We start from the raw sequence: 11987 nt of genomic DNA on the forward strand, positions 1-11987 counted from the left end.
ACCCAAGCAGCTCAAAGCTCACGGGGAACTCTTAGTTTCCAATAGGACATAACCAGAATCAGAATATTAACCAGGCAGAGTTCAACATTCTGGGACTGGGAAACAAAATTTGCAGCGAGCACATTACTGATTCCCTTGGAAAGGCACTCTGCCCTCCTGTCTCCAATTCTCAGGCCCGCATGCTGATGTTGCCTGATGCTGTCAAACATGCCCCACATGTTTTAGGGTAGATTTTCACATTTCCAAGTTCTTACCTGTAATGCTTGACTTTGATTTTCCACTGTTGTATCATAAACTGTCCTCCACTTTTTGTCGGACAAAGACTTTCTAGATGAATCTGTCCGTGGAAAGATGACAGAGTCTGTGTGTCCAAGTCACTGATTTTGTTGTAAAACCAGATTTCTTTTTTGCATCAGAAGCTCATAATGCTGGCTAATAGAATAAGGTATTGAGAAAATGTGCAGGCATCGATGCCGGCAGAAGCACTGTGGGGCAGGGAAACCAAATCCGTATCCCAAGCACTCCTTCCAGGACAACAGCAGTCCAGTGTAATCATTCTGCCACAAAATGGCTCCCTAGTCACCTAGGAAATGCTCGCTTGGCTGAAGGCTCAAAGTTTATCTATATGATTGGATGAATTATCTATATGATTGGATGAATTCGATGTGATGGTTGTCATATGAGCGTTAGGAAGAAAAATAAAACTTCAAGCATTTGGAATACATTCTTTACTGGACATTTTATTCATGAATCCACTAAGGGGGAGAAAACATTATGATGACCTAGGAAATAAGGGAGTTGAGCTTTTTGGCACAAAACAGATTGTTCCAACAGCCACCCCCCAGATCTTCCACAGTTTAATTAGCATTCACATACATTTGCACAGCATCTTGGTCACCAGGCAGTTTGCCTCACCCCCTTCAAAATTCAGATTCTCCATGAGTGTTTGCTCATTAACTAATACACATCTTTACATCTGGTCTTCTAAGTATGTTTGAAGACGTCATGTGTCTTTAGCATTCTGATTACGGAAAAGCCATGTTCTCACTGTCTCCAAACGTCATATTTGAATGAAACTGCAATAACACTGTGGTGTACTTTCAGTTGATGACAACTATCATCAGAAGTTTTTCTAAACCAAACTTCAATATCTTTCTTCCTTAGATACCTGGGTTGATGCCCAAGGAGTCTGTCTATTAGAGTTGAAACAAGAGAAACATTTAATTATGAATGAATACATTGGAATTATGAGCTACCTGTTAAAGCAAGTTACTTGACTTTTCATAAGAAATTTGAACTAGATATTTTGTATACTATTCTCAGATGATTGTAGTGATATTGTACATGCTAGGTCTTATGGAAGTAACACATAGTTTATGAGGAACAAAAAGAATATGATCAATTTATCATCTAGAGTGAGTTATGCTACCACTCCAAGGGTAAAAACCCAAGATAAGAACTAATTTTTGAAAAGAAAACAGTTATCTCTACTTTTCACATAAAAACCAAGGATAGTCAGATGTGTTGGTACATACATGTATTTCAACCCAACATTCAAGAGGTGGAACAATATGACTATAAATTGAGATTCTGTTTCAGAAACAAAGAAATAGTAACAAATGCCCTATTGTTATATACTATTAGCTAGATAGAAGTTTCTTCCAGAATGGCCAGAGAATAAACATTGTTGTCCACATATTTATAAGTACCTTTTGAATCAGATGGACCACAGCTTCTAAGCAACAAACAACACACTATTGCACTATTGTTCTTTGTCATCTTGTGTTCTTCATCATAAACACAAATAAGTAGCTTTGTGTACTGCTGGTGAGTAGACCAGAGCTTCCTAGAATGTTATCTTTATTACCTTTGGAATAAGAAATCCAGCCATGAGAGGCAGAGGTGGTTCAGCCACCAATGTTCTTGTCACACACAAACACATAGGCAAAAGCTGGAGTGCCTGAGTTTGGATCCACAGCACCCATGAAAAAGTCAGTTTGGGCATATGCCTTCTATCCTAACTCATGGAAGGCAGTGACTGAAGGATTCCTTGTGTTTCCCCCTTGCCAAATTACTTAGCTCAGGGATCAATAGAAGAACCAATTTCAAAATATACAATGGAGAGTGCTAGAGGAAGACACCCAATATGAACCCAGACTCACCATTACACAAAAGTGCACCCTTGTGAATGTACACAGGTACATAGACATCAGCATAGAGATAAACACACACCATCCACAATTTCTCTCTAAAGCTTGCAGTTCCTAATGACGGTATATGCAGTGATAATTCTCTTTTATGCTAGACTGAGTGTTTTTTTATATTTTATTTTCCAGTTTAAATTTAGATAAGAAACGAGGTTGCTTCACAAGTCAGTTCCAGGTCCCTCTCCCATTCCCTCCCCTCCTCCCGTGCCCTACCCCCAACACCCCTGTTATCCCCTCATTCCCCCAGGGAGGGTGAGGCGCTCCATGGGGGTGTCCATATAGACTGAGTATTTTAACACCAATATATCCCATGAGACACTTAGAAAAATCCATTAAAGCCAGGAGTTGGTGGTGCACGCCTTTAATTCCAGCACTTGGGAGGCAGAGGCAGACGGATCTCTGTGAGTTCCATACCAGCCTGGTCAACAAACTGAGTTTCAGGACAGCCTCCAAAAGAGTATAGAGAAACCATGTCTCGAAAAACCACAAAAAAGAAAAAAATCCATTAAAATCTGATTTTCAAAAGAATTATCCTCAGTCTCTGATACACATCTATCCCGCCAACACCTCCAGAGTCACTGGCACTTCAGACCTTCCAAGTCCAGGAAACATGATGTCATCCATCCAGCAGACATGCATAATATTTTGTGTGATGATCTCGGGAGACATGATGTCCTCCATCCAACAGACATGCATTTTGTGTGATGATCCCTGGAGAACCTATTCTGACAGAAATATGAGTTGATATTATCCTTGGGTAAAAAGATGAAGATGTAGCTTTCTCCATGACAAATGAGATAAAAACTGCTTTCTGTTGCTCTTAGATAATTACTATAGAGGAAAGGAAATGATCCAGGCAAAGAACTGCGTGCCGTGTGCAGGAGACTAAATTAATTTACTGCAGTAGAGATAAGACATCTGGAACAACAGCTGAAATTAGAGCTCCTGCCTGATTAATCACACTGTGATAAAGTCATATTCTACCAGATCCATTTGTCTTTAGCACAGTACGAGATAGCTGGGTTAAATGGAATTGTTATTTTAACAATTCAACCTGAGCTTTCAAATATTTGTTAGACTTCTAAGTAGTCCTCAACTGTACAGAATTTAACATCTGATTGTTATTTATTATCTTTGTTTGTTTGTGGTAGTGGATGTTGAACCAATGATCTCCCACAAGGTAATAAAATACTGTCACTGAGCTATCTCTCCAACTAATTTTTAAACTGGTTCACCACAGTTCCTTGCTTATTGTGAGCCTCTCTGTGTTTGTATGCACACATGATAATGCTACATGTGTGGTCAGAGACGTGTGTTATTCTCCCCTTACACCTTGTGGTGTCTGGGGGCAGAACATGGGTCATCAGGCTTGGCAGCAGGTGTGTTCAACTGCTGGTTCCCCAGATCTTTTTTGTTTATTTTTGAAACTTCCTCTGAAGTAGAGTTGCTAAGCTGAACAGACTGGCCTTTCCATGGTCCTGTAGTGCAAGCAGTTGTGGAGCTGGAGGCCCTCAACTCAGGCTTCTGAAACAGAACAGCATGGCTGAGCTAAGAAGAGCACGTCCTCAGTTTCTGCTTGCCCCTTCCTAGTAGAAAGCTCTACTTTGCAGAGCATAGAAATGCATGGAGACTTTGTCAGTATATGTATGTCTTGTCCAACTTAATAGGTATTATTGTCCAATGTCCAAATTTAAAACACTCAGTTTTGACCAATGTCCCTGTAGTTATAACTAGATAATTATAAACAGAATGGCAAAACATGGCAAAATAAAGACATTTGCCAAACTCTATGTCTTGCCTGCTCATGATGAGACCAAACTTGCCATGCCTTTTTGAAACATTTTTATTAGTCTCACCTCCAGAGGCGTGTTCAAAACTAACTGGTTAGCTGGGCAATGGTGGTGCATACCTTTTATCCCCGCATCTGAGAGGCACAAGCAGGCAGATCTCTGACTTCCAGGTCAGCCTGGTTTACAGAGTGAGTTCCAGGACAGCTAAAGCTATCCAGAGAAACTGTCTTTAAAAAGTCAACAAAAAAGAAAGAAAATGTGTTGATCTTATTCCAGGCCACACCACTGATCATATGTAACATGCTGAAATAACTGTTGCTGTACTGATTTGAGAATTTGCTGAGGGCTTATTTAAAGGAAATGGCCTTTCTATAAGTCCCCAAAAGGCTCTAGACCTGTACACTGGATTAAAACTAGGATGAGTGCGAGGCTGTGGCATTTCATTGCAGTGACTCAAGTATTTAATCATTAACAGAAGGTTTTTAAATCAAATATCAGATTAATATATATTAGATAAATCAAGAACACTTTTCCCAGGCTGGTTAAATATTAAGACCCATCTTCCCTCAGTCAAGTAACTCTGCCTCTGCTCTTTCCCAATTCAGAGATTAGCACCTTGTCTCAGAAAGGCTGCTGTTGCTTCTGGGCTGCTGCATTCTAAGACCTTTGGTTGCAGACATGCCCCTCCAACCTCAGCACCCAGGAGTCAGAGAGAAGACATGTGAGTTTGAGGCCAATCTAACCTATAGAAGGATAGTCTGTCACCAAACCAAAGCTGATAGCCTAGAGTACCATTTTACATCCATTATCTCAGACCCTGAGTGACTGAAGAAGGAGGATTGTCTGGACTACAGATTAATGATCCTATCAATAAGGAATAAAACTTGGGGTGTTCACTGCGATAACACAGTCTGTCACATGTTTTCAAACTGAGGACTGACAGCACTCTGCTTTCCAAAGGAACTGACTCCCTTCTCAGTTATCACTCAAGGATTTGGTAAAGTGAGCCTGCTCTAAAACTCAGGTACTTGGGCAAAGGAACTATATGACAGCATCCTATAACTATTTTCCAACATTACTACTTCTCTGGGTTTGAGATTAGTGTTTAATGTACTAAGGAAGTTATGGCTTCTAAGCCATGCTGAAGTCCTGTGCTGTGTTCAGATTTAAGTCAATATACTTGAGTCTTTCCCGGCTGTTGCAGACAGAAGATTCTCCATAGAATGTCTGGTAAGATCCCATGACAACAATCTTGCCCAGCAGAAGACACTGGTCTTTCTTGCTGCCGTAAAAAAGCTTCATGATTCTTCCTCATAGTCTTCCTGTAGTGTCTATGTCATTTCTCTTTGTTAAGCGAGATCCCAGCTTCTCTACAAATTTCTTAGTTGAGAATCTGGACGCAATGGAGACAGTAGAGACGGAGTTGAATTAAGTCAGGGCAGCCTTGCGGTACGGCTTCAGTGTAAAATGCTCCCCACAGTCCGCTTGTTCCAACCCTTGGTCACTAAGCTGAGGAGGCTGTTTGAAAGGTTGTGGAACTTTCAGGGTATATTTTGTAGCTATCAAAATTGGGCTGCTGCAGGGTTCCCTGAAAGCCATATCCACATCCAGTTCCAACTAAGCTCTCTGCAGGTCTGACTACCACGTGACAAGAAGCAGACACCTGCTTCTATGGTCACACAGGTGCTCTGCTTGGCTTTTTTTCCCCACCATGTTGAATGGTTCTCTCTGAACCCCTGAGCCAGAACTCTCTGAAGTTGCTTATGCCAGATATTTTGTCAGGGTGACAAAAAAAATCAATAAACATACTTAAAAAGGCAGTCAATTGAGGTCAATGACAATCTTCTAAAAAGATGAGGACAGTGTCCCCAACATAGCACATGTGCACCTTCTGGTGGAAAACTAAGGTTCAGTGCCTGTAGCCTGGTGAAAATTTGCAGATTTCATTCCAATTTGTATGTCTGTAATCCTTCCCAATCAATACCCCAACTCTTTATGTGAAAGACCTAGTATAAGAACTAAATATTCCCTTTCCCTTTTAAATTTGCAAGGAATAAATCAACACTTATTTGCATTTTTAAATTAGTATTAGCATAACTGCAAGTCAACAAAAACATTTGTTTGTAAGGACACTCAAAATATTGCTTCTCAGAATTGTCTGTGCCATGAGTTTGGCATTCTGTAAACTATCCAATGCCTGTCTGTCTCTCTTGTGCCCAAACTCTGGACCCACAAATCACCAAGAGACCTAATCCAATGCAAAACCAAAGAATCTTTAATTAGTTATTTAGTTAACTGTATTAACTCACATCCTCAACCCGTTGGACAGAGTAGGTGGAGCAAGAAGGACCCAGAGGGACTGTGGGTCAGGAAATATATTGGAGTAGAGCAAGGGAAGTGTCGGAATCCCTAACAGCTTCAGGATTGGTACACCTCCGGGCTTGGGCAACCTGCCGTGACTTGATTGGTCAGCTGCAACTGAAGGTAGGTTGCTGTGATAGTGTTTCCGTGCCATCATTTTCATTATCTATTGAATCATCTGGGATTTGGTGACAAAACAGGAGGCATACTAAAGGAGGAAGGGATTTGATAGAGGGCATTAGGAACTTATGATACCATCAGAAAATCTGACTGAGAAGAGGCAGCAAAGATCTTCTAGATTCAAGACATCAAAAAGGGATTTTAAGAGATCACTGGCAATTTCCTAAACTACTGTCAGCCCCAAAGTGTCAGTTTCAAACAGAAAACACAACCCAAATCCCCATCTGCTCACTTACAAATGCTATTGATCCCTGCATTCTTTTGTTAACACTAGGAGACAATTCTCCACAGGTCGGTCACATTTCTGTACACAATACAAATGGAGACATTTACTGGTATTTTTCTAGATTATGTAACAGATATCCTTGAAGATGGAGAAAATGTCTCTCTGAAGGGCAAAGTTATAGAAAAACTACTATAAGAAAAAAAATCCAATTGTAGCGCTGGAAAATTGATTGGCAGTAAGAGCACTGGCTGCTCTTCCAGAGGCCTTGGGTTCAGTGTCCAGCACCCACATAGCAGCTCATAACTGTGCCGCCTCAGGAGATCCAATGCCCTCTGATGACTTCCAGAGATACAAGGCATACAGAGAGTAAACAAACACACACAAGCAAACCACACACACACACACGCACACACACACACACACATACATTTTTTTTCTTTTTAATTTTTGAATTGTTTTTACTACAGATGCTCTAAGCTCAGCAGCTCTTCACTGTGAGCTCAGATGCCAGCAAGGAATCTGTTGCTGCCCTTTGGCATCTGTGTCTCACCGAACAATGTGAAGGCTGGCTGTTTGGTATGTGCTGTTGCTCTGAATAAGCAATGTTTTTAATGATTTATCCTGAAACACACATGCTACATACACAAACACAGAATAACACAAACAAAAAATAAAGTGAATCTTTAAGAAAAATCTTAATCTCTATTTAGTTTTCAGCTTTAAATCATAACTGAAATATATAATGTCTCTATTCCATATTTTTTTCATTTTTCTTAACTTATGAAGCTGTGAGTTTGGCTAAACTTTTCCCTTGATGTAGTCTTATTTTCTCAAGTTTCTGAGATAGTCATTCCCTACAATTTGATTTCTTCTCTGAAGCAGTAGATTTTTTAGGGAGTGTTTTATAATTTCCCCTTGAATTGTTAAAATGGAAGAGTGCTGTACAAAGTGCCTATTATGCTAAATGCAGAAGATCATGAAGCAAGCACTCAGAAATAACTATAAAATGCATGTTTGAATAAAGCATAATTTCCTGAATACAAAGTCTATAAACCTAGAAAAGGGAAGTGTTTCTGGATCTTTACCTAGCCAAAGTTCTGTGTGATATCCTATTTTCTTTCTCTTGACATTCATTGCATTTAAAAAATTTCTCAAAGGAAATTAAGTAGAAAGGTACCTACACAAATTGTATCCATTGATTAAAGAATTATGAGTCTAATAATACAGAGAAATAATTATGTGTATTGGAAAAGTTATATCCAAGAGAATTTCCATGTAGAATATTTTATTCATGAAAACATTGAAGCAATACACAGATATCCATTGATAATTATTTTTGTGAAAATACTGATAGTTTACATATTAGAATTCTATGAATCATAGTTTAAAAAAAAGTCCTAAATATCGATGCGGGCATAGTATAATGTTGGGGCCAACAGGAGAGGAAGAGCAAGCAGCTTTGGAACTCACAGAAAATGGCTCACTGGCTGGGATAACAAGGTGGGTGTGCCTTGGAGATGCTGAGTCAGAAGGACCCCATGCTGTTATTGAGCATAGCTCTGCTTATTGCTCTCTAGGTCGCCATGTTCCTCATAATCTACCAGTTGTATGAAAATTCTCAGGGGCTTCCTAGCCCCTCACTGGGCAGCATTACTAGTACTTACAATAATAGTGACTGGCTTTTCCCAAGCATTGCTACTGGAGCAGATTAATGAATCAGTTGATATCCCTTAACCCAGAACATACCCATCGCCTTTCACCAAGATACCCTTAGACAAATGTCAGCCAACCAGGGGTCCTGAACCTTAGAAATCCCTTGCCCCAACCTCTGCTGTGATAAAAAAATACCCACCCCAACTGAGCCTGAGGTTCTCTGATTATGCCTATGCCTTGGACACATGGAGAGTCTGAGTTCGAATTTTGAATAAAGGCTCTTCGCTTTTACATATGGGACTTGGTCTCCTTGTTGGTTTTGGGGGGACTCAGATCTAGGCATAACAGTTAGGTTAAGATGTCTTTGTAAAAATGCTTTCACGTAAAAAAATCTTGGGGAATAATTTAAAGTTTAGAAAGGCACACTTTTAATAGCTGAGTGAGGCACTCATTGAAGTCAACAAACAAGAACGCAGGCACAGCCTGGTTATCTCTACCTGAGGTGCTTCTCCTGCTAAAGAAGAGTTAGTAACCAAAGGCAATGATTACTTTCTTGTACCCATTTCAGTCCTCAGATTCCTGATATGATTAAAAACAAGTTGTTGATGAGTGAGTGTCACTCTGAGGACTAAAGTAGAAATGACTGATATATATGTGTGTGTGTGTATTTAGATTTGTGATTCTTTTAAAAAATTTTGTACCATTACCTTCTGAGATAAATAATCAAATTTTTGATCCTTTCTTTGCAACTGCAAAATGCAGCCTGCCAGTAAAAGAACTGGCTGAGGAAAACACCTTGCTTGCTTACACTTTCCTCATCTGTAAGGAGTTGCTTAGACTTGAATATCTGTGTCCTAGGGAAGAATTTGTTGTTCACTTGTAGTACATAAATAATCATATAAAGGTAATGGGGAACCTATTGTTTTTTACTTGTATTCATTGGAATCTTCCATTTGAAGAAAACTAGAATGTAACCACATTGCAATTTTTATATTGAATGAAAGATTTTGTTGGGGTACATAAGATGTAGGGGAAAAACAGAGAGACCCTGACATGTTGAAGGTGTGTGTGTGTGTGTGTGTGTGTGTGTGTGTGTGTGTGCGTGCGTGCGTGCATGCCTGTGTGTGTGTGTGTGTGTGTGTGTGTGTGTGTGTTTCCCCTTTTCACTGGCCCCAACAAATTAATTTTGCTTCCGCAGAGAAAAAAAAATCTACCTTGTGATCAGTTGTGGACTCCATGCCTCTGCCTCCTCTCAGTTTCTCTAACATGCTGAAGGCTGGTCCTTTAATAATATAAGGTTGAATTATATGAAAACAGCTTTATTCTACTCTATAATTAATGTGTGTGTGTGTGTGTGTGTGTGTGTGTTAAATTTATCTATGTATGAGAATTATGAGGACTTTTGTTATAGGTAATTTTCTTTTCAGCCAGTTCTTTCTAAAGAATGCCTATAGAGTATGCGATGTGGATAAAAGCCTCCTTGCTTCTTCAGTGTGTAGGATGGTTCTAGTTGCTACAAAAATTACCAAATTACCAAAAGGGAGTTGTGGAGAAAGGAAAAGGAATGGGGAAATGATATAACACATTATTATCTCAAAATATTTTTTTAAAAAATAATATAGACTAAGCTGATCATGAAGGTTTATAAAGACTGAGACTTCACAGTTGTAAATTTTGTATTAAGAACAAATGTAGTCACCTTTGTCTAAGAAAATCACAAAATTACAAGCAAGAATTTCCATAGTGCACCATTCTTAATGAGTAATATAAAATTCCTTGAGCTTCTGGAAGAACCACAGGAAAGCATATTTTACTCTTAATTAGCTGTTAATAGGAATTACAGGGGAAGGATGGAACTAAGGCCATGGTTGTGCTCAGTAGCAAGCTCTAAGCAAAGGAGTCATGCAACTGGGAAGTACTATCTGACTCTTCTGTGTCCCTTTATGTAGATGATAATTAAAAAGAAAAGTCCTACAGGTCCCTACATTTGATAACTGAGATTCCTAACACAGTATAAAAAGTGACATGCATTAAAAGTTAAATAAAAAGTATATAGAAAAAATAAAAAAGAAAGAAAAAAAGAATTGAAAAATTTGCCTCAATATTTCCTTTCTTGAAGGGCAAATTCCTTTAAGTCATCAAATCTTTAAGGCATTTAGAATTCCCAGTTGTAAATATAAGCACCTAATTATTTAACCTTTCTCTTTTATAGGCTTTTTTTGTGAGGGGGCATCCTATTGGGCCAAAGTCCAGTGGCATCAACTTGTACATCAGGAAATTATAAGCTTTCACATGTATCCAGAAAACAATATTCTTACCATCCTTTCTTAATTGAGTCATTGTCTTTCTAAGCCTGGACTTTGGTTGTTGGAAAACTGCCATTGAATTTCTCTATAATTATGTGTCCTCCATCACTCAACTGTAAATAGAGTCTGTGTTTCCACTGAAGTTAAATTAGTCACATAATTCTCTCACCACCATCTTTTTTAGCCTGATACTTCTCCTGGTTAAATAATAACAACAACAATAAAAATTATAATCATAATAAAATAAAAACAAAAACAATAAAAAGTAAAACAATAGTAACTTGAATATCTTCACATTGTTTTCCATGAACAAACAAAATTGCTAATTTTAATTCAGAAACTAAAAAGTTACATTTCATTGTTGACTTAAATAAATTCATAATCCAGCTTGGAAAACAAATCACATGACTCAATATCTAATAGAATTTTATATCCTGGACTTCCTTCCTATGCTACAGTAACCAGAGACTTCCAGCTCTATAACCCACTTAACTGCTGAACAATAAAATTTTTTCTTCTTAAGACTGCTATAACCCTCCCCATCAGCTTTATCATGCAAATCAACAAAGAAAAGGGAAAGCTTAACAGTTAAAACAATAAGAGAAGACTTGACACAGTAATGACAAGGGGAAAAACACCTCTGAGTGTTTGAATCAAAATGCCCCCCATAGACTCATATCAAGTGGCACTATTAGGAGGTTTGGTCTTGTAGAAGGAAGTGTGTCACTGGGGGAGGGCTTTGAGGTTTCAGATGCTCAAGCCAGACCCAGTGGCCTGTTCTCTATGGTAGAACTTTCTCAGTTCCTTCTCTAGCACCTCTCCTGCCTGAACAACACCATGTCACAGCAGGACTGTAAGCCAGCCCCAGTTAAATGCTTCCCTTTGTAAGAATTGGCATGGTCATGGTGTCTTATAACAGCAATAAAACCCCAACTAAGACAAAGCAATGCCTTAGTATAGACTTGAACTTAACTCTAAATACAAAGGAAAGTAGAGCAGCAGAGCCCCTGAGCAAGGTGGGGCTAGCTGAGTAGAAAAGTTTCTAAGAGCAGTACTAGAGGCAAGATGAACTTCTTATAAACAGACCTTACAGACCCGGTAGTAATTAATAATGCTCTTGGAAAAACTACTCCATAACAGGGCTTGGAGAGTCCACCCAAGCCTTTATCCTGACTAAGTTTAGTCACTACAGAAACATTCTTATTTTCTTTGAGAAATACATGTCCACTTCTCAGTCAGTGGCTGGTTTCACCTTGGACACCAG

This window comes from Mesocricetus auratus, unplaced genomic scaffold (genome assembly GCF_017639785.1).
Source record: "Mesocricetus auratus isolate SY011 unplaced genomic scaffold, BCM_Maur_2.0 Super-Scaffold_100043, whole genome shotgun sequence".
In the NCBI taxonomy this organism is placed as follows: domain Eukaryota; kingdom Metazoa; phylum Chordata; class Mammalia; order Rodentia; family Cricetidae; genus Mesocricetus; species Mesocricetus auratus.